General features: G+C 44.7%; 1 long non-coding RNA gene across 2 annotated transcripts in view; it reads left to right on the forward strand.

Annotated features, from left to right (window-relative positions):
• The first annotated feature begins 7,234 nt into the window (after positions 1-7,234).
• LOC120401515 overlaps positions 7,235-24,232 on the forward strand; it is a 36,032-nt gene continuing 19,034 nt past the window's right edge. For both annotated transcript variants that reach the window (XR_005596502.1, XR_005596501.1), the window contains exon 1: positions 7,235-7,370. This is a non-coding gene — a long non-coding RNA (uncharacterized LOC120401515). The remainder of the gene's footprint in view (positions 7,371-24,232) is intronic.

Below are 24,232 nucleotides of genomic sequence, written 5' to 3' on the forward strand. Positions count from 1 at the left end.
ACGTGCTCAGTACAATTGCATGGTATAATCCGACCTTTAGTTTGGCGTGGAGATCTCTGTTTGGCCAGATGTTGTTCATCCTTCCAAAAGTGGTGTTTTTTTTCCATAACCTCGCATGAATATCTTTATCTTAGCCACATCAGATGTCATCACACTCCCCAGGGCACAGAACTGTTCTACCTGTTCAATTTCTTTTCCATCCATGTACACTTTTTCATCTGTTGTCCAGTTTCCTACCTTCATCATCTTGGTTTTCTCTGTATTTACTCTCAATCCAATTTTTGCTTATTCCTGTTCTTCCTCCAATATGAGAGCAATCATTCCTTTTCATGTCATACTTAGAAAAGCAACATAGTCAGCAGAGTAAAGATCTTATAACTCATCTCCACTAACCCATTTCATACCATCCGTTATGCCTTTTGTTGCCTGCTTCACCACCCAGTCTATTTTTAATGCAAAGAGGGATTGGTGATAACACATACCCTTGTCTAGCTTCAATCCGGATATTGAACCATTCACCAGGCCTGTATCTAGACTTACTGTGCATCCACTTCCATCATGTAAACTTAATGTTATGTTGATCAGCTTATCTGGTATCCCATAGCTTCTAGCAATATTCCACAGGGTCTCTCGGGGGACACTATCGAATGCTTTCTTAAAGTTGATTGTAATGGATTTTTTTTGCCAAGCAGTAGCTTTTTTGATGATCTGTCAAAGAGCAACTGTCTGTTTACAGCATGATCTACCTGAACACAGTCTATCCTGTTCTTCTCCTAATATTTCAACCACTATCTTCTTCATTCTATTCAGCATAACCATAGCCAGTACTTAGCCCAGAATTGATAGCAGTACAATACCACTCCAGTTCATGCCCTGAGTAAGATCACCTGTTTTTTGCAATGCCACGATGATACCATCTTTCCAGTCTTGTGGCACTTGTTCTTTAACCCAGATTTTGTTGCAGAGACAGAAGAAGCAGAAGAGGGGGAGAGTTCTAGCAGCTCTATAGAATAGTGAACGACTTCTCAGGAAGAACCTGACCATCACAGGTGATGCCCATCAGGGACTCTCATGGACAGATGTTGAAAACCCATGAAGAACAAGTCAGATGACTGAAACAACGTTTCCATTCCATATTAAACTGTTCAAAGCTGACAATCATGCACATGTTCAAGAAAAATGCCAATGTTAAATTAGAAGTAGAAGAGGGACCAATAACACCTGATGAAATTAAACCAACTATCAAGGGCCTCAAACAGAGGAAAGATCCTGGGGCTGACAGAATTGAAGCAGAAGTACTAAAGGCAGGAGGCGAAATTCTGATTCAGCAGTTAACAGATCATTCAGTATTGCTTAATAAAAAATGGAATCCCCAAGTCTCTCTCTTGTTTTTTATATGCAAATTAAAGGATTTAAAAATACTTAAACTGTTTTTCCAAAGAGAAAGAAATTTAATGCCAGAAGGATATAATCCAATAACGGAGGAAATAATTTAGAGGTGTTTTCCCCCCCCCTTTTTTTTTTTTGGTTTGTGTTTGTACCACATGCCTAGCACAACAGGGTCCTTGCCCATGACGAGCTACTAACCATTATGGTAATACAAATAATAATAATAAATCTTAAATTGTGTGATTTTGAATAAATGTGTGCCACTTTAGGTTCTAAGATCTAAGATTCAGATTATAGTTGCCTCCCTGTTACTGTCAGTTTGAACATGTTGATTTTTCTCTTCCCTCAGCTTCTTTGAAGATGGAAGGGTTGAGGGAATACGTGGCCAAATATTATTTCCATCCCTCTATCAATTCTCTGACTTTTGACCTGGTGTTTGTAAGCATACCTGAGATGAGAGTTACCAAAACTGTGCTGTCAGTTGGGTCTAATTGCTTAGCTGCATAAAAAAATGTTCCTGGAATCTAATGATGTCATGTCCTGAGAAGATGTGAAATATGAGCTTAAATTTCTTTCTCCATAACTTATTCAAGGTTTTTGTTTTTTTCAGTGTTATGGCAGTAACGTCAGCTGAGAGAAACCCTGTCTTGCCATTTGTGGTGTCCCTACGCCTGAAGCAAGATCAAAAGTAATATTTCACAAGGGGTACTTGCAGCCTGGCTAATTTCCTAAGCAGCACCAGTTACTTTTATAGCAGGTTCAAGCCTGAAAATTAGAGGTTGCAGCTGAAAATTGAGATCATGTAGAGCAGCTGTTTTATATTAGCATGATGTTGCTACAAGACAAGTTTAAAGTTGTTTAAAATCCTACCCACAGCAATATTTCTCCTGCTGCATCCATGTCGATGGTTTCACTTTATGCTAGGCGATTAAGTGGAAACATCTACATACTGACTGCTTGATTTTTAGAACTATTTATCAGAGAAACATTGACTCAGTTGCTGATTGAAGGGTACTGCTTAACAATATCCCTTCGTTATTATTTATTGAGTGTTAAATGGTGCTCAACCCTAAAAAATACATAGAGGAAGATATATTCCTGTTCCAAGGGGCTTACAAACTAGTGAACAATACAGTACAGACATAAAATGTTCTTGGTGGCCATTATACAGATGGCTTGCAGAGAACACAGGGAGCAAGGGAGGCAGTAAGAAGAAATAAGAGCATCAACATAAGCAAGAGTGGAGTTATGCAGGGTCCAGAAGGTGAGGACCAGGAGTTAGAATATGATGCAGAGGATGAGGGGAAGCCAGTGAAGGCATTCAAATAAGGGAGTGACAGAATCTGAGCTGCAGGAAAGGAAAATGATTTGTACAGCAGCTTTCTAGCTGGACCGGAGGGGAGGGGTAGAAACCAGGAGACCAGAATGAGTTGGTTGCAGTGAAAGATGACCAACTTAACGACAAGGTTTTGACTGTAAGGATGGATAGGAAAGGATTAATTCTAGAAATGCAGTAGAGGATTTGGTGGTAGAAGGGGAAAGAGGAGTCAACAATAACAGCAAAGCTGCAAACCTGGGTGATGGGAAAGACAATGGAATCATCTGCAGAGAAAGAGAGAGGAGGGTTTGGGATTAAAGGATTAGGATTTCAGTATATTGAGTTTGCACAGGCAGTAGGACATCTACAATGTGATGGAATTGGAATATTGAGAAATAATAGCGGGGAATGTGAGGAGTAAACGAGGATTTCAGATTCATCAGTACAGAGTTGGTAACAGAAGCCATGAGAGTCAATGAGGTTTCCCAGTGACAAAGAACAGAAAGAGAAGAGTAGAAGACTAAGAACTGAATCCTGGGGGCATGGAGATGGAAGGGAGGATGAGGAACTATTGCAGCACAGCCTGAAGATGCTGAAGGATAGATTTTAAGAGTAGGCCCAGGTGAGTACGGAGACATGAATGTCCAAAGAGAGAGACTCCAGAAGGAGAGGCTGACCAAATGTGTCAGAAGCAATTGCTAGAGAGTTATGGCTCTATATGTGATCTTGAGCAAATGCTGTGACTCTGTTTCCCCTCTTACTCTGCCCATCTTGTCCATTTTTGTAGCTTTTTGGGGTGGAACTGTTTCTTCCTATGTGTTTGTACAGCACCTAGCACAAGGGAACTCCCATCATGGTTGGGCCTCTAGGTGCTACCATAATAATAATAAAGATAGAGCAAGAGGGTAACAGAGAAGAGGCCCAGCAGGAGAGCATTAGTGACCTTGGTGAAGGTGTGTCCTAAGCCCTATCTCTGTGAACAATCTACACCAAGTACCCCACTCCTGGAAACAGGCAGCTTAGGTGCCTAAGCCATTTCTTGCAAGAAATGCACGAGGAGAAGCTTCTGCTACCCTTATAATTTCCAGGCCAGTGGTTAGAGCACTCATCCAGGATGTGTGAGACCCACGTTCAATTCCCATTCTGCCTGAGGGGGAGAAAGAATTCACAGAGGGATTTCCCACCTGTGGGAAGTCTGCGCTAACCACTGAGCTAAAGGCTATTCTTATAGAGTGTGCCCTCAATCTATCCTGTTGAAGTTTGTCCAACTTTGGCTAGGCCCTGTGCCCTCTACCTACCAGGTGGGTGCCCTAACCACCAGGCTACAGAATCAGTCTCACTCTCTGGCCCAAGGATTGGGCATGCCTACTGGATTGGGCCTTGCAGGGGAGCTAGACATTGCCCAGCCTATCTTTCCTGGTTGGAAGATCGTGCTGGGGCTTAGTGTCCAGATGTTTTGACTGAGGTAGCACTGTGCATGTTCAGAGGCAGAAGCTTAGGCACCTAGATATTTTACAGTAACAATTTAGCTGCCAAGTGAGTTTAAGCCCTTACCGAGTTGGGCAGTGGCTGAGGAGGGGTGCTGTGGATTATAGTGGTGCCTAAAGATGGAGGCACCGAACTACCTTTGTGGGTGTGGGCTTACAGGCCTATGCATCAGGCCCCCGTATCTGCAGTCATGGGATGACATCAGAATCTCACCTTTCATTTAAAAAAAGTCAGTTTTTAGCCCTAATACTTGCAATGAAGTGTGTGTAAATGTATTATCCAGCACAGCAGCGGCTGCCTGCATCTGAAGACAGCCTGAAACAATAGCCCAAAGATGTGAACTGTCCATGCATAAAGTCTTAATGACACCTAGTAACAGTAGTAGTAGTACACCCCCAAAAAGGGACTCTGTGTAGCAAGAGAAGAGTGTTGCGGGTCCGCCTGCTGGATTTTTTAGACCTTCTCTACCCTAGAAAATTGCACTGCTTTATCTATACTAGTATAGCTGAATCGGTATAATCCACCTAGTATAGACATGGGTTTACCAGTATAAAGGTGCTTATAGCAGTATAGCTTAGGCATGGTTTACCCTTAAGAATGTTAATGGTATAACTATTTTGGTTAGGAATGGGATTGTTTTTTAACTGAAATATTTGTACTGGATATAGGTGGCTTATACCCATGTAACTTATTCTCCTTCCCATATGGGAGTTGGGGCTATGATGTGGGCAGCAGGACCATGGTGCACAGCTGTGGGAAGCCGTGTGCCTAGGGCCCTGTTCATAATGTACCAGGTGCACCACTCACTCAAATTTGGGCCTGCTGCCCCTTTGTCATCATGATAGAGGAGCAGTCCAGCCAAACGTGAGTGGCACTGTGATCCTGCATGTCAGGTCACAACACCCAGAAAGGGACAGCTGGGTCCAGCCCTGCAGAACAGGAGCCACCAGTGTGGAGGTGAGTACAGGGCAGGATCTCTCTGCAAACCTAACCATAGGACCTCCTACCTCCTGGGGCAGGACTCATGGAGATAAAATGGATAAAACTAAATAGCACAAAATTCCTCTAAAATGAAAATGTAAAAAGAAATATAATAATTTCATGGCGCTCTACCTATGATTAAATGGTAGAAATTATACAACATGTGACAGCCACAGCCATAGATGGAGAAATAGGCGGATGAATGCATCAGTGTTACTAAAAGGCCACTATGGATATTTATAACAAGACATGCATAAATCTTATGTATTCTGATATGTGTGAAACTACTAAAATCCCCCTCCTGGGCAAAGCATATCCTTATCCAACCTCCCTGCATCCTCCCTCTCTGCTGAAACACCCTTTATCCTCACTTCACATGGAACTCTGGATTCCATATCTTCCCAGGAAACTCTCTCAGCATAAATCCCACCCCCAAACTCCTAAGGTATGAAGGCTACTTTCCAGGCCCCAGGCTGCATGAACAGACAGATGGCAGTGTCTCTCAGGAGGAGCCAGTCCACAAGACATGTCAATCCCATGCAGCGCCTGCAAGTCTACTTCATTCCTGCTGCTGTCTGACCTCCCAGTTCACTGGAGGTGTCAATGATCCGCCACAGGCTAACTTCCCTTGTTACTGAGGACAGTCCTCAGCTGTTCTCCCTGGCTATTTGCACCTGCTTTGGAAGTGATGATAGGAAAAGGCAGAGTGCAGAATTCTTGACCTTCATCATTGTCCTTTCTTGCTCCTTCTTCAGCTCCTTGCAGGATGGCATGAGCTCTGCCACTCACAGAGACCCATCCTTGTTGCCAAGCCTCAGTACTGCTTGGGCACCTATAATACACATGTCCCCTCATCACTATCATACCAAAATGCTAGAGGGAACAAGAGATGCAAATGAATTAATAATTCCCACTTGCAGTCTGACTCTGCCACCTTTATTCATACTGGGCAGTACCTTACTGAACAAATAACCCCACTGACTTCAGTTCTACATTCTCACAGAATAAGGATATCAGAATTGGATCTTCAGTAAATAGTGTCTGACATGCCCAGGAACATTCTTCTGCCACCACAGAACTTCTGCAGAACTTGGTAGCATTAGCATTTTGAATTCCACAGAATCAGGTGTTACTTCTGCAGCCAGAAGGAAGCCACAACAACATGATGCAATTAATTACAATGGACAGGGTGCAGGAGCACTACCTGGTCCTGAATCAACAAGGGATCAACCTCAGCTCAGCCTCTTTCTTCTCTTGCATAGGTGCCAAAGGACTGTACATTGGCTGCTCTAGAGACTGAGAAAGCCAGGGAATGACTCTTGGGAAAGGGTGGGGTCTGTAAGTGGGGCATAGGACTAAGTTAAATCCCAAGATAGGACTGTTGTTTGTTTGGGGGGAGGGTTGGTTTATGTAAATCTGTTTGATTCTGGTTATAAACATTCTCCTTTGGGGGAAAAGCCCTGTTGACTTAGCCTCTGTGTTGTTTCTGCTCAGTGACAGCACTGACTTCCAACAACTTTATTTGCTTTACGTTGTTGTTCACATAAGCTACTCCAAAATGCTTAACAGAGAATTAAATAATACATTCCTCTAAAAGGAGAGTGAGAAGAAGTAAGAGAGATGAGCAGGTGAAGAAAAGAGATGTCTTTAGATAAGATTTGAAAGTAGATGGAAAATCAAAGAGGTGCAGAAATAGAGTCTGGTATGTAATGGCAAGAGCTGTAGAAGAGCTTGTGTGGTGTGACGCCAAAGAGGCAGGTAGAATATGAGCAGAGGGACAGTAGAAAGAGACAAGCGCTGTGAGACAGAATGAAACAAGTCTGGGAAGGGTTTTAAAAGCAAGCATGATAATCTTGAAATGGCGAAGGGAAAACTGCCTTAATTCCCAGAAAAAAATTCTTCATAATTTCCATTGCTTTCAGCTGGGACAAATTAGGAACTTGCAGCCTCATGCACTAATTGCTGCTCACTGACTTATTCAATCTATAATTAACTTTGGGTCTGAAATGATACCTGTGGCCAACTGGAGAATCATTTAACCTTGAAAGATATTGAACAGAAAGGTATGTAAAAGTTGCAGTGTTCAGGAATTGCTTGCCATATTTCCAACGGCTGTATGTAAAGAGTGGGAGCTGTCTTGAATGGTGCAGATGTAATCTCCCAGAAGTAGTTTTCATCAGCTGCTTCTGTATAGGTGAGTAACAAATTTTCTTGTCATTATCAAAGGTAAAATCTCTTACTCCTGAAATTTCAGCAAGCTCTGGCATCCTCTGTTCAGATGGCATTCATTGTCTTCCAGACTTTATCTACAACTGAAAAAATGAAATTAACTCTCCTTCCGCTTAGACTGTTTTTAAATTGTGTAACTCAAATGACTTATTTTTGATTTACACTATCTCAAAACACGTAAGCATAGGCTTAGCTTTATTGCAGTGAACACTCTCATTAAATACCTCTGTATGTGTGTTCAGGCCTGGGGCCTACATGAATCTGAAAATCAGGCTTATCATGTCTTGGCTTTTAGGAAGACTTTGTTGTCTAATGATTAGAAGAGGATAGTCTGAACCAGAACTCCTGAGTTTCTACTAGTACGGCCACTGATTTGTTTGGACAAACCTCTTGACTGCTCTGTGCCTCACTTTTGCAATCTGTGGAATGGGTATAATAATACTTTTCCTTCCTGGGGGTGGGGGCAAAGAGAGACTAACTCATGAGTGTTTATAAAGTGCTTTGAGATCCTTTTAAGAAAGGGTTATCTGAAATCTTCAAGTGGTGTTCTAGTGCATGCAAAGCACTACTTACTGCCCTCTTTTGTGGGGGATTTGTTTTAACTCTGTCAGGCTAAACTGTTTGTAAACAAGCAATAACTGAATGTTGAGAGTTTGTCACCGGGGTGTGAATGATTCCAATCAGTGTATATGGTTACAAGTTGATTCAGTGCTTTCTGTGCTAATCCTCCCCTTGGCTTCTCCCTCACAATCCTCTCTAGCAGCGATAAATTCCCCTCTTGAAATTAATAATGCCAAGCCTGTCAGTGTTTTAAAATCCAAACTTAATTTTGTCCTCTTGAGCTTTGCCTTTGGCACCTGAAAGCAGAAGCTTTAAACTCTATTATTTGGAAAGTCCGCTGGGATGCCTTGGCATGGCAGGTGCTATATAAGTTTAGTGCTGCATTGCTACTAAAGTCCATTAAGAGGGATCTTTCTGAAGCTGTCAGCACACTGCAGATTAAAACCAGAAAAATAAAGGCATGCACAACATATGCCTCTCTAATGGTTCAGATAGCTGCAGAGAGAGGACTCCTCTTTGGCTTGTGATCAGTTTACAGCTAGGTTCGCTGAAAAGGGTGTTTGGCTTTCTGTACAAGCCCTGCAAAAAATATTAATGTAATCAAGCTTGTGTGGGAGCCAGAGGAAGGTTTGTATTGAATCCAGTCCTCTGTTGTTTCTATATTATGCCCCATACCGGTTCTCTAACTTCAGGTAAGAACTAGCCTTTAGCACCACTACTTTAAGGAAGCTAGCATAGTAGATAACTTAATGTTGGTGAGGTGAGAAATTTATATTGAATTTTAGAAAGTCTTTGACAAATCCCCTGACGAGGCTATTAAAGAAACTAAGTAGCTATGGGGTGAGAGGCAAAGTCTGGTAGTAGATCAGAAACTAAGACACAGGAAACAGAATGGGAATAAGTGACTAGTTTTCTGCAGTGAGGTGCCTCACAGTTCCATACATGGGCCAGTGTTTAATATATTTATTAATGATTGGGAAAAGGAATTAACAGTGAGGTGGCAACATCTGTATCTGACAATTGTTGAGATTAGTCAAATCTACAGAAGACTGTGAGGAACTGCAGAGGGACCCTGTGAATGGATAGCACAATGGCAGATGAAATCCATTATTGACAAACACAGGCAATGCATGTTGGAAGGGATAATTTAAACTACTCAATAATTTAAACTTCCTCAATATGCAGTGGTCAAAAAACAAATAATGTTAGTATACATAAAGAATTTTGTTTAGGAAAATACTGGAACTGGTGTAATGCCATTATAGAAATTGGCACAGAATCACCTGGAATAGTGTGCTCAATTCTGATCATGCTATTTCAGAAAGAGTATAGCACAAATAGAGGGTTTTCAGATACAGGTAGTGGCTTTCCAAACCTCCAATAATATCCATCTGTGTGAAGAAAGGCCAAAAAGTCTGGACTTCTTTCCTCTTATTCATACCTTTTCTAAAGTAGACATGATAGATGTATGCAAAATAATGAATGACAGAGAGGAGATAAATTTGAGACTCTTATTTACCCTCCCATACTAAAAAGACAAGGGGACAGTCAATGAAATTGAAAGGTAACAACATTTAAAATCAATGAAGGGACATACATTTTTATGCAGTGCATAATTAACTCATTCCCTTAAGATAACATTAAGCCTAAGAGATTAGTAGGACTCAAAAAAGGATTAGACATTTATATGGGTAATGTAATTGTGGATGTTCCTATTAAATAGAATAACTTTTTTCTTTCTTTTGTCATAAAAGGATATAAACCCTCATGCTTCAGGGCCTAAGCTGATCAGTAAGTGAAAAAAATTAAAAAAAAAACCAACCCAAAAAACAAAAACCTTTGCCCTATGGGCACGCTATTCCATAAATATCTACTGCTGAGTTTCTTGTATTTTACTGGTCACTGCCACAGAGCTTGCTAGACTAGATGGACCATAGTTCTGATACTCTGGGGCAATTACTGGGCTTCAGTCAGGATTCACACTGGAACAGAGTACAGACCACCCTAGTAGCATGAAAGTACCATGTTCCTCCAGGCAATGGATAGAGCCCCACTTTTTCAATTTCTCTCTTCCTGGGGTAGAGCAACCCCTCCCTGTACCTAACTTATGATCAGCCCACCTAGGGTCTTACTGTTCCAATCAACAGGACCCACAGAGTAGTAAAAGCTAACTCCAACCCCCCAAAGTCCTGCCTAGTGGGTCCAGCAGTGATGGTCAGAAGGGGAAAAGGACATTGTGGCACCTTAGAGACTAACAAATTTATTTGAGCATAAGCTTTCATGGGCTACACCCCACTTCATCAGATGCATAGACTGGAACATACAGCAAGAAGATATATTTATACACACAGAACATGAAAAGGTGGAAGTAGCCATACCAACTGTAAGAGGCCAATCAATTGAGTTGAGCTATCATCAGCAGGAGAAAAAAAACTTTTGCAGTGATAATCGAGATGACCCATAGAAGGTGTGAGGATACTTAACATGGGGAAATAGATTCAATTAGTGTAATGGCCCAACCATTCCCAGTCTCTGTTCAAACCTAAGTTAATTGTATCTAATTTGCATATTAATTCAAGTTCAGCAGTCTCTCTTTGGAGTCTGTTTTTGAAGTTTTTTTTGTTGTAAAATTGCCACCTTCAAGTCTGTCACTGAGTGGTTAGAGAGGTCAAAGTGTTCTCCCACTGGTTTTTGAATATTATGATTCCTGATGTCAGATTTGTGTCTGTCTATTCTTTTGCGTAGAGACTGTCCGATTTGGCCAATGTATATGGCAGAGGGGCATTGCTGGGCACATGATGGCATATATCACGTTGGTAGATGTGCAGGTGAACGAGCCCCTGATGGCATGGCTGATGTGATTAGGTCCTATGATGGTGTCACTTGAATAGATATGTGGACAGAGTTGGCATAAACAGGGGAAAGTGTGTCAGAGACGTGGCTTAGATACTGTCTTCCACTTTTAACAAAAAGAGAAAGGAGGGTCTTGTGGTTAAGACATTAGCTTGAGATGGAGGCTATTGCAGTTCAAGTCCACCCTCCACCACAGACTCCATGTGTCAGCTTGGACAAGTCTCTGGGTATCTCTATGTCTCAGTTCCCCATGTGTAAAAGTGGGGATAATGATGTTTACTTACTGCACAGGGGTGTTGAGGATAAATGCATTAATGTTTGTGACATGCTTAGATTCTATGGAGATGGGTGCATGTAAATACCTAGATAGGAGGTGAATGCTTTTCTACCTACCTGCCACTCATGAAGATGCTGTGACCTCAGAGACCCATTTAACTAATTTCTAACCCTGAAAAATCAGGTAGCATCAGTGGTGAAAAAGCTACAGCGATCCTTATATTGTTTATGGGGCTCTCTTCAACAGAGAAGCACAAAGAGTGCAAGTTTATTTATCGAAGTAAATGTATGCATCTCTCATGGTCAGTGGTCTGGTTCAAAAACATTAGGCCAGAAATATAAGAAAGGGTCAATAATTTTGGGTGCTACCATTTTTGGGTGTTAAATCTGAGACATGCAAGGTCTGATTTTTTTTTCCCCCTAAGTGTTGGGCACCCCCAGTTTCAGCTGAAGTCAGGGGAGCTGCAGGTCCTCAGAATATCTGAAAAAGATTGGGTACATGGTGTCTCAATTTGAGCACCCAAAATTAAGGCCTATGAAATTAGTAGCCCTAGCATGCTGTACGCTATTTACATTGCAAGGGGTATCATGTAAGTGGTTAGAACAGCAGACTACGAAAGATGAGCCTTGGGCCCTGATTCTCCACCCTGTCTGAACTCTGCTTGGATGGAATGGGGGCAGTAAATGGAGCCAGTTGTGGCTCTCTGATTCACAGCAGCTGGCTCTGGCACAAGTCACTCTGCAGCCCTAACTCACCTCACTGGTATTTGGTCCCTCAGGCAGGGCCGCCAAGAGGGGGGGGCAAAGGGGGCAATTTGCCCCGGGCTCCGCAGGGGCCCCCAAGAGAACAGCGGGGGCTCCCATCTCCGCCCCTCTCCTGGAGCCTCAGCGCATCAAACGCCGAGTCTCCGCCGGGGCCCCTGAGCCCCGCCCCGCTCCGAGCCGCGTCGTCGGGGGGCGGGGCTGGGAGCTCTGGGCTGAGCTCGGCTCCCTCCGCTCGGCGTGGAGCTCCCAGCCCCGCCCCCTCCCCACGCAGCTCTGAGCGGGACGGAGCTCAGGCCCCGCCGGCCACACGCTGCGGCTGTTCCGGCGAGGCGCTGAGACTCCGGGTGAGGAGGGAGCCGGGGGTACAGAGGTTGGGGGCAGAGCGGGGCGGAAGCGGGGGCCGCCGCCGAAGCGCAGCCCGGTCTTCGGCGGTAATTCGGCGGCGGGGGGCCCCTTCCGTTCCGGGACCCGCCGCCGAAGTGCCCCGAAGACCCGCGGCGGGGACCTCCCCCACCGCTGAATTACCGCTGAAGACCGGGCTGCACTTCAGCGGCGGGTCCCGCTTCGGCGGTAATTCGGTGGCGGGGGGCCCCCGCCACGGGTCTTCGGGGCACTTCGGCGGCGGGTCCCGGAACGGAAGGGCCCCCCGCTGCTGAAGACCCGGGGCCCCCGGAATCCTCTGGGCGGCCCTGCCCTCAGGAACCTTATTCCAGTGGAGGATCAGGCATAGTTGAGTTTAGCTCCACCATGTCCTCTCCATTCACCCTTCTGATCCTGCTCATGCATTACCCCTCTCCATCCTGATCTCCCATGAGCACAAATCCAGATGTCATATCCCGACCCATCTCTGCTGCTTTCTTCCCTTGGGGATATTTGCCCCACCCCTAGCTCTACTTCCATTCCTGCTCTCTCGACTTCCCACACCCTTCCCCACCATCTCTTCCCCTCTCCTGACACCAGTCACCTAACTCCCCCCCAACCCGCTCCTTCCCCCCTTCACGCTCCATCTCTAAAAAGGTCTCAGAGGACAAGATCCCTTCATCTGACACTTTCATTGCAGCTGCCTGCCCTGAGGCCCCCTCCTTCACACTCCCTGCACTTTGTCGGACGGTGCGGGGTGTTGGGCTTCTCCTCTCCTGTTCCAGCTGCTTCCAGCCCTGCCCTCCTTCCCCTTGCCACTTTTTCAAATTAGCACCGTGTCCAAATCTCCAGTCTTCTCTCACTCCATATTACCTTCATCTACTATCCACCCAACTCTTCCCCATCAGCCTTCCTGTCCGATTTCACAATCTCCACCACTCCACCAGTGACTTCAACTGCTATGTTGATAACCCACCTGATCCCTTAGCTGCACACTTCATCCTCCTCTTTTCATTTGACCTACAGCCCTAGTTTAACTCCCCCATTCACCAAAAGGGCCATTTGCTTGACTTGGTCTTCCCCAAGCACTGCTCTCTCTGATCTTTCTTTTAAGTTTCCTCTTTCTGAGCATCACCTGGTCTCTTTCAGTATCACATCAGCCCCCTCCATCATCCCCTGTCACTTGGCCTTTCTGTGACTTCCCTATTAGCACCAATAACTTCCTGTTTGCTCTCAGCCCTCTCCTTGCTGCTGCCCTTTCTTCCAAAGTTCCACTGATGGGGTTGTTGAGTCTCTCCATGTGTCACTCTCCTCCACCTTCGACTCCTTCTCTCCCCTCCCCATCACAAAGTCTGCCCTGTCAACTTCCAGTCCTGGCTTATCTCAACAGCTGCTTCCTGCACTCATGCTGCAGAGCATCTCTGGCAGAAGTCCTGTGCCGAGGCTGACTTCTTCCATTACAAATTAGTTATCCCCTCCTTCAGTTCTGCCATCTTTCTAGCTAAACAACTCTACTTCAACTTAATTGAATCTCAGGCTCACAATCCTAGCTGCCTTTTCCCCAGTGTGTGAACTATGGGGAAAAATAGAGGGGCCCTGGTACTTGGCAGATGTTTCCTTCTTGAGCTAGAGCAGTGGTGTGCAAATGGGGGTGGGTGGGAGGGGCGTGCTGAAACTGGGTCCTTCCACACTGAAAACAACATTTAAAAAAATTCTGCTCCTGTCCCACCCTGCAATACCCATTTCTGCTACCACATTTTGTTGACTCTTCATCCTGCTCCTGCTATTATGGCAGAGGGATCCCAGAGAGTGTGTGTGTTGAGTGCTGTGGGGCATCACTGAAAGAAGGCAGAGTTAAGGTTGCATGGGAGTTAACCGTAACTCTATATTTCTTGATTTCTCAGCAGTTTGAGTTTGGCTGAATTCAACATTGTGGAAGGGCACAAGCTGTCCCCAGCAACTTGAATTTGCTGTTAACTATTTTTTGCCATTTAATTTCCTAGTTTTCTTAAAACAAAAACAAAAACCAGAAATGTTTGTTGGGAGGAGTTAGTGGTCATTCAGGCAGGTGTAGTTCTCCCCTATGCTTGCAGTTGATATGTTACTGGGGGTAGGTAAGAATCAAAAGCTTGAGCTTTTGCACAGTGCTTTTCATCACTAGATTGCAAAAGAACTTTACATCATTATCCCCATTTTACAGATGGGGAAACTGAAGCACACAGAGGTGAAGTGACTTGGCAAGGTCACCCAGCAGGCCAGTGGTAGAGCTAGGCATAGTCCTAGTCCTGTGGTCTTTCTACTTGGCCACACAATTGCCATGTGATTCCTCAGTGCTCCTCCCCATTTCTGTTCATTGTGTTATAATGGAAAGGGGAGAATTGTTATGCTTTGAGATGTTTGCAATGTAGTTGCTAGCAGGGCCCCCAATTTCCAGTACACACAGAGGGGCAAGAAACAATACTCAGACACCCCCAGGGGGCAGTGACTCTCAGATCCTATGAAGGGGGCAGGGAGTGGGGCTCAGAAAGGCCCAGTATCACATCAGTCTCCTCTGTCATACCCTGCACTTGGCCTTTCTGTTCATTTCTGTTCAGAAAAGCAAGCCCACCCCCCTGGAACATGGCTCACATGACAGGGACAAGGTGCTGGGAAAGGGGGGGTAAGGTCTACCCTCAAAGGTGGGCAGGGCCCCCCAGATTTTGGCACACACACTGGACCAGGGAGCGGGGCTCAGACACAACCAGGGAGGGAGGGACCCCCAGATCCCAGCTCACATAGGGGGCTTGGGAGAGGGGCTCAGACTCCTGCAAAAAGCAAACCTCCCACCCCAGAACCTTTGACTCACTCCGCAAACCCTTCCTTCCTCCAATCTCTGCACTCTCTGTGCAGGATGTTGCCAATCTCTTTCAAGAGAAAACTGACAAAATAAGATATGACCTTTTCTCTCTCCTGGGAGTACCTTCCCTCCCCCCACAATTCTCTCCTTCTCCTCCTCCTCCTCCTCCTCCATCACAGACACAGATGTTTCTTAGCTGCTCTCCTCCTCTAACCACTTCACCTGCCCCAGTGATCCCATCCCATCTCCTGATCACCCTCATGCCCACTCTCATCCCCTCCATTACCTCCTCCTTAACCTTTCACTTGCCACTGGCTCTTTCCCCTCAAAGCATCTCTACCATCTTAAAATACCTCACCCTGGACGCTACTTGCCTCATCAACTCCAGCTAGGGTGACCCAGGTGTCCCAAGTTTGTAGGGACAGTCCTGATATTCGGGGCTTTGTCTTATATAGGCACCTATCACCCACCCTCATCCTGATTTTTTTCACGCTTGCTATCTGGTCACCCTAACTACAGCTCTACCACCCCATTTACCAGCTCATTGAATGTGCTGTCTGCAGTCCCTGTCTGGAGTTCCTCTTCTTCAGTTCCATCCTTGTCTCTCTTCACTCTGGCTTCTGCCCCTGGCACTCCGCTGACAGCATTTTCACCAAAGTGTCAGAACCAGAACTCCTCCTTGACCTGTCCATTGCCTTTTGATACCACTGATTATGTTCCCCTTCTTCAAATCTTGTCCTTCCTTGGCTTCTTGTCCTCCCCATGGTGGTGATTCTACTGCTATAATCCCTCTTTCAGTATGTCCTTTGGAGGATCCTCCTCCATCCCATCTCCAACTTTCCGTGGAGGTTCTACAAGGCTCTGTTTTTGATCCCCTTCTCTTCTCCCTCACTGTATCTCTGGGTAATCTAATTGACAGACACAAATTCAACTACCTTCTCTACATTGATGACTCACAGATCTACCGCTCTGCTGTCTCCTGTCCAAACTAAAATTTCATCTGGTCTCTGACATCTCCTCACTCCTCAAGCTCAGCATGGCTGGAACAGAGCTTTTAATCTTCTCCTCCAGCACAAGCCCGCCCTGATACTTCCTTTCCTCAATCACTGTGGACTCCACCACTACTCATGCCTGTAACCTGGGTGTCCTCTTCAACTTGGACCTCTCTCTGGGTCCTCCCATGCAGGCTGTCTAAATCTTGCCAATTCTTTCTGCAAAACATCTCTAAGATGCAACCTTTCTTATCTGTCCTCACAACTAACATTCTCATCCAAGCTCTCATCTCGATTACAGCAACAGTCTTCTCTCCGGCCTTCACAAATGCAATCTTGCCATACTCATGTTCATTCAGAATGCATCTGCACAGTTAATTTCCATAGCCTTTCTCTCTGACTGTGCCACCCCTCTTTTTGCATCTCTCCACTGGCTCCCCCATAAATTACATGTCTTCACTTTTGAAGTCCTTCACAGCCTATCCCCATGGGAAGGGGTTGACTCACTGCTAGCACCTCCTTTTAGCCAGGCTCTGCATAGTAGCTCTCTCCCCCTCAGATTCCCCCTGCCAAGAGCTGCTCCAGCACTGTGGTGGTCTGCTTCTTCCTGTGACTTGGCCCTCCAGCCAGGTCATTTTAAAGTCTCTCTTCCAGGATTGTCAACAAACAAACCAAGGGGAATTAACACACATCACTCATCCCAAAGTTGGATTAAGGCTCTCTTCTCTCAGACAGCACTCAGGCTAAGGCTCTGAATTGAGTTCACAGGTAAGAGAGAGGAATGGTCCCTATCAAGGTGAGTCAGCATCTGCCCTTCACTTAGGGAGGGTCCATGAGATAGCAGTCATCTGGGGAGCTCCTGTCTTCATTGAGCAGTTTCTCCAGAAGCTGAGGGCTGAATGTTTTCTCTCCTCCATCTGCCATTAACAACTTCTTCTGTTTTATGGTGAAGCAGACTTGTCTACTCAGTCTATATCCGCCACCTACTATATTCCTTCCTTCATGCCACTACACTTTCTTACCATGCTCTATCTTAAGAAAATGTAACCCCATTTTCCTGACACTCACTGAACCCCTCGTAGTATATTCTGTCACCTTTAAAGTGTCTGCACTCTTTGTAAAGAACCCTTCTTTCCTGGGAACACTCCCTGCGTTCTCATAGCAGGTGATCAACTGTTGTTTTTTTTAACCTCACATGTGTTACAGAATCCATCTTTGTGTCTATTCAATAAATATAAATTATTCTTCAAACCACAGGGGCTAGTTAACATTTTAAATATGAGCACTTTATTTCACAACCTTGGAGTACCACCTTATCTTCTATTTTGGGGCATACTTCTTAGAATCTTCCTCCTTTTTTCTCCTTGGTCCACATTTTTTTGCCATTCCTTTTTAAACTAAATTTTTAATTCTTGCTAACTCAAAGGAATTTTTACATCAATTTCTTCATTTTTTCAAAGCATTTTTTTATTTCTTTCTCTGCTATTTCTTTGCCAGGTGTCCCAGCATGTGCTGGAATCCATGCTAGTATTATGTTCATGCCTAGGAATACTAAATTTGTTATCAAAAACAATATATCATTGATTAGATCTCTCCTGCTTTCTAAAAAGGTACCCCCTTTTTAATAGATAATAAACCTGATGATAAATCCAGAAAGATAATACCTGTGGTAGGTCAGTTTAGTGCTAATATTATTCTCATAAGCTCAGCTGTCATAATGGATAAACAATTAAATATTCTTTTCGATTTCTTAATGCCAAATTCAGGGATGCAGACAGTGATTTCTATTTTATCTGATTTTTCATCTTTAGATCTGTCAGTATATAGTTGGCAATGGTGACCATATTTACCATATATAAACTCAAACTTTTCCATCCATAGGATGACTTTCTTTCCCTCTATTTTATTATATAATTCTAACTCCACACCTGGAGAGCTGATTTTCCAGGTATAATTTAATGTCTTCCAGTATTTCCTTTTCACTTAACTCTTTTTACCCACATTTTAACCATTATAGCATGACTGAGTTTGTGTCGGGCTACATGCCATCCGCTTAATTCCCAACAATCCTCATATTTGTCTAGTACTCTCATCTGCATTATTTCACTCAACTTTAGCTCAAAATGTCAGCTTTAACATTTTCATTCTTAAATTAATAGCTACCTGCATTACATATAGAGGTGCTGTAAGAAATGCATCACACACACAATTCTTAGCACTTGAGCCTAATTGAATCTAATTTTTTTAAGCTCCGATCTGAACACAGAACTGACCTGGTGTCAAGCCTTTAATCTATGACTTATCTTATTAATGCTCTATATAGCATTATCAGCATTTTCTTATCTGTTCCCCAGTTAATCACAACAATTCTTTTGCAGATTATTCCTGCCTTTACACTTGTTTTTAATAGTTTCTATATGGCTTTTCCAAGTTAGTTTATTATCCAACACTAAACCTATCAACTTAAAACTGTTAATTACATGTACCTGCTCTCCATAAAGACAAAAATTACACTCTTTACTCCTATCAACTGAGCTGATTTCTCCTTCTTAAACTTCTCCCTCAATCCTGCCAGGTGCGATAGGGAAGAGCCACCTGAGCCTACATTAGCTCATTAACACCATGTTGTCCAGTATGCTGCTTGTATAATCCATCACACCCACCTACTTATCTCTCATTCACTTAATGAGGTGTTAACTCCTGCCTCTGGCCCATGCTGCCAGCCTCCATCAACCACTTATTACATTTTCAAACAAGCACATTTCCCCTGCTGGTCTGTCTGGTGTCTTTTGTCTTATACTTAGATTGTAAGCTCCTTGGGGTAAAGACCATCTTTTTGTTCTGTGTCTGTACAGTGCCTAGAGAGGTCCTGGCCCCAGTTATAGGTCCTAGGTGCTATGGTAATATAAATAATGTCCCTGTGTCAGGGTACATAAACCCCCGCACTAGCATAGCCTGGGTTAAGGAGTGCTTTTGGGCTGCAGTAGCCGTGCCCCTAACACACCCGCAAATCATGCCAGGACTGGAAGAGCTGTTACAAGCAGGGAACTCCACTTAAATAGGGCAACCCTGGGAAGGGGACAAAGTGAGCTCCCCAGCTCTGAAGAAAGGACTGATAGCCTGCAGAGCCCCTTCCCTCACAGAAGAATGTGCAGAACCCCTGCTCTCACTGCCAAAAATGGCCTTGAGAGGATCACTGCAGACTACGTGGCTCTGGGAAGAAGAAGAATAAAGGAGCTTGAGGTGAAAGTGGTGTTCTCATCCATCCTCCCTGTGCAGGGAAAAGGCCTGGGTAGAGACAGTTGAATTGTGGAAGTCAACTAATGGCTACACAGGTGGTGTCAGAGAGAAGGCTTTGGATTCTTCGACCATGGGATGGTGCTCCAAGAAGGAGGAGTGCTAGGCAGAGACGGGCTCCACCTAATGAAGAGAGAGAAGAGCATCTTCACAAGCAGGCTGGCTAACCTAGTGAGGAGGGCTTTAAACTGGATTCACCGGGGGAAGGAGACCAAAGCCCTGAGGTAAGGGGGGAAATGGGATACCGGGAGGAAGCATGAGCAGGAGAGTGCAAGAGGGGAGGACTCCTGTCTCAGACTGAGAAAGCGGGACAATCAGCGAGTTATCTTAAGTGCCTATACACAAATGCAAGAAGCCTGGGAAACAGGCAGGGAGAACTGGAAGTCCTGGCACAGTCAAGGAACTATGTGATTGGAATAACAGAGACTTGGGATAACTCACATGACTGGAGTACTGGATATAAACTGTTCAGGCAGGGCAGAAATGGTGGGGGAGTTGCATTGTACGTAAAAGAGGAGTATGACTGCTCAGAGCTCCGGTATGAAACGGCAGAAAAACCTGAGAGTCTCTGGATTAAGTTTAGAAGTGTGAGCAACAAGGGTAATGTCGTGGTAAGAGTCTGCTATAGACCACCAGACCAGGGGGATGAGGTGGACGAGGATTTCTTCTGGCAACTAACAGAAGTTACTAGATCGCAGGCCCTGGTTCACATGGGAGACTTTAATCACCCTGATATCTGCTGGGAGAGCAATACAGCGGTGCACAGACAATCCAGGAAGTGTTTGGTAAGTGTAGGGTACAATTTCCTGGTGCAAGTGCTGGAGTAACCAACTAGGGGCAGAGCTCTTCTAGACCTGCTGCTCACAAACTGGGAAGAATTAGTAGGGGAAGCAAAAGTTGATGGGAACCAGGGAAGCAAAAGTGGAAGGGAACCTAGGAGGCAGTGACCATGAGATGGTCGAGTTCAGGATCCTGACACAAGGAAGAAAGGAGAGCAGCAGAATACGGACCCTGGACTTCAGAAAAGCAGACTTTGACTCCCTCAGGGAAGTGATGGGCAGGATCCCCTGGGAGAATAACATGAGGGGGAAAGGAGTCCAGGAGATCTGGCTGTATTTTAAAGAATCCTTATTGAAGTTGCAGGAAAAAAACATCCCAATGTGTAGAAAGAATATGGCAGGCAACCAGCTTGGCTTAACAGTGAAATCCTTGCTGATCTTAAATGCAAAAAAGAAGCTTACAAGAAGTAGAAGATTGGACAAATGACCAGGGAGGAGTATAAAAATATTGCTCAAGCATGCAGCAGTGAAATCAGGAGGCCAAATCACACTTGGAGTTGCAGCTAGCAAGAGATGTTAAGCGTAAGAAGAAGAGTTTCTTCAGGTATGTTAGCAACAAGAAGAAAGTCAAGGAAAATGTGGGCCCCTTACTGAACAAGGGAGGCAACCTAGTGACAGAGGATGTGGAAAAAGCTAACGTACAATGCTTTTTTTTGACTCTGTCTTCACAAACAAGGTCAGTTCCCAGACTGCTGCACTCGGCAGCACAGTATGGGGAACCAGCCCTCTGTGGAGAAAGAAGTGGTTTGGGACTATTTAGAAAGACTGGATGAGCACAAGTCCATGGGGCCGGATGCGCTGCATCCAAGGGTGCTAAAGAAGTTGGCGGATGTGATTGCAGAGCCATTGGCCATTATCTTTGAAAACTCATGGCGATCGGGGGAGGTCCCAGATGACTGGAAAAATGCTAATGTAGTGCCCATCTTTAAAAAAGGGAAGGAGAAGGATCCAGGGAACTACAGACCAGTCAGCCTCACCTCAGTCCCTGGAAAAATCATGGAGCAGGTCCTCAGGAATCAATTCTGAAGCACTTAGAGGACAGGAAAGTGACCAGGAACAGTCAGCATGGATTCATCAAGGGCAAGTCATGCCTGACTAACCTAATTGCCTTCTATGACGAGATAACTGGGTCTGTGGATGAGGGGAAAGCAGTGGATGTGTTATTCTTTGACTTTAGCAAAGTTTTTGATACGGTCTCCTACAGTATTCTTGCCAGCAAGTTAAAGAAGTATGGGCTGGATGAATGGACTATAAGGTGGATAGAAAGCTGGCTATATTGTTGGGCTCAATGGGTAGTGATCAATGGCTCCATGTCTAGTTGGCAGACTGTTTCAAGCAGAGTGCCCCAAGGGTCAGTCCTGGGGCCGGTTTTGTTCAATATCTTCATTAATGATCTGGAGGATGGCGTGGATTGCACTCAGCAAGTTTGCAGATGACGCTAAACTGGGAGGAGTGGTAGATACACTGGAGGGTAGGGATAGGATACAGAGGGACCTAGACAAATTAGAGGATTGGGCCAAAAGAAACCTGATGAGGTTCAAGAAGGACAAGTGCAGAGTCCTGCACTTAGGATGAAAGAATACCATTCACTGTTACAGACTAGGGACTGAATGGCTAGGCAGCAGTTCTGCAGAGAAGGACCTATGGGTTACAGTGGATGAGAAGCTGCATAGGAGTCAACAGCGTACCCTTGTTGCCAAGAAGGTTAACGGAATTTTGGGCTGTATAAGTAGGGGCATTGCCAGCAGATCAAAGGACGTGATCGTTCCTCTCTATTCAACATTGGTGAGGCCTCATCTGGAGTAGTGTGGCCAGTTTTGGGCCCCATACTACAAGGAGGATGTGGAAAAATTGGAAAGAGTCCAGCGGAGGGCAACAAAAATGATTAGGGGGCTGGAGCACATGACCTATGAGGAGAGGCTGAGGGAACTGGGATTGTTTAGTCTTCAGAAGAGAAGAATGAGGGAGGATTTGATAGCTGCTTTCAACTACCTGAAAGAGGGGTTCCAAAGAGGATGGATCTAGACTGTTCTCAGTGGTAGCAGATGACAGAACAAGGACTAATGGTCTCAAGTTGCAGAGGGGGAGGTTTAGGTTGGATATTAGGAAAAACTTTTTCATTAGGAGGAGTGGTGAAGCACTGGAATGGGTTACCTAGGGAGGTGGTGGAATCTCCTTCCTTAGAGGTTTTTAAGGTCAGCTTTGACAAAGCCCTGGCTGGGATGATTTATTTGGGAATGGTCCTGCTTTGAGCAGGGGCTTGGACTAGATGACCTCCTGAGGTCCCTTCCAACCCTGATATTCTATGATTCTGTGATAAGAAGCGTACAGAAACCCTGAGTTGAAGAGGGGCCAGGGAAAAGGACCCAGACTTGCAGTGGACTCTGAAGTGAGCAGTGATACTCCCAGGACCCCTCTGAAGTAAGAGAGGCATATATCCTGGAGGGAGCTGCTGCTTGCAGATTTTTGTTTTAGCCCAGTTTGCTGACTGTGGGCTGTTTTTGTGGTTTCACTGTGGACCCTAAGCAGGAAAGAGACAGTCAAGAGGCCTCAGCTGGAGGGTTGAGCACCAGCTTGCTGAACAGGTGCCCTGCAGTACCCTCTAGGGTTGGGGGATACTTGGACTCACATGTATGTGCTCCCTATGAAGCCTAAAGAGGGTACTCTACCACCCACATATTCGGGACCGACCCCTTTTTCCTCTTACTCTAGGGTCTCTTGAATAGCTTATGTTAAGGTTCCTTCCCCACTCTGAACTCTAGGGTACAGATGTGGGGACCTGCATGAGAACCTCTAAGCTTAACTACCATCTTAGATCTGGTTTTGCTGCCACCACCCAAATTATTTATGAGTAATTTGGGAAACTCTGTTTACCTCTTTCCCCCCCTCCCCCCCCCGAATATCTCCCTCCCAAGTACTATAACCCTTCCCTGGGTAGCCTTGAGAGACTTCTTCACCAATTTCACTCCACCGAAATGAACACCGATCCAAACTCTTGGATCTTAAAACAACTTGGATCCCTCTGCAACTTGGATCCTTTCCCCCCACCAATTCCTGGTGAGTCTAGATCTAACCCCCTTGGATTTTAAAACAAGGAAAAATTAATTAGGTTCTTAAAAAGAAGGCTTTGAATTAAAGAAAGAAAGGTAAAAATCATCTCTGTAAAATCAGGATGGAAAATAACTTTACAGGGTAATCAGATTGGAAATAGTGACCATAATACAATAGCATTCAACATCCCTGTGGTGGGAAGAACATCTCAACTGCCCAACACTGTGGCCTTTAATTTCAAAAGGGGGAACTATACAAAAATGAGGGGGTTAGTTAGACAAAAGTTAAAAGGTACAGTGACTAAAGTGAAATCCCTGCAAGTTGCGTGGGCCCTGTTTAAAGACACCATAATAGAGGCCCAACTTCAATGTATACCCCAAATTAAGAAAAACAGTAAAAGAACTAAAAAAGAGCCACCGTGGCTTAACAACCATGTAAAAGAAGCAGTGAGAGATAAAGACTTCCTTTAAAAAGTGGAAGTCAAATCCTAGAGAGGCAAATAGAAAGGAGCACAAACACTGCCAACTTAAGTGCAAGAGTGTAATAAGAAAAGCCAAAGAGGAGTTTGAAGAACGGCTAGCCAAAAACTCCAAAGGTAATAACAAAATGTTTTTTAAGTACATCAGAAGCAGGAAGCCTGCTAAACAACCAGTGGGGCCCCTTGATGATCAAAATTCAACAGGAGCGCTTAAAGACGATAAAGTCATTGCGGAGAAACTAAATGGATTCTTTGCTTCAGTCTTCACGGCTGAGGATGTTAGGGAGATTCCCAAACCTGAGCTGGCTTTTGTAGGTGACAAATCTGAGGAACTGTCACAGATTGAAGTGTCACTAGAGGAGGTTTTGGAATTAATTGATAAACTCAACATTAACAAGTCACCGGGACCAGATGGCATTCACCCAAGAGTTCTGAAAGAACTCAAATGTGAAGTTGCGGAACTTTTAACTAAGGTTTGTAACCTGTCCTTTAAATCATCTTCGTACCCAATGACTGGAA

The sequence above is a fragment of the Mauremys reevesii genome, linkage group 3 (assembly GCF_016161935.1).
Source record: "Mauremys reevesii isolate NIE-2019 linkage group 3, ASM1616193v1, whole genome shotgun sequence".
Taxonomy (NCBI): Eukaryota; Metazoa; Chordata; order Testudines; family Geoemydidae; genus Mauremys; species Mauremys reevesii.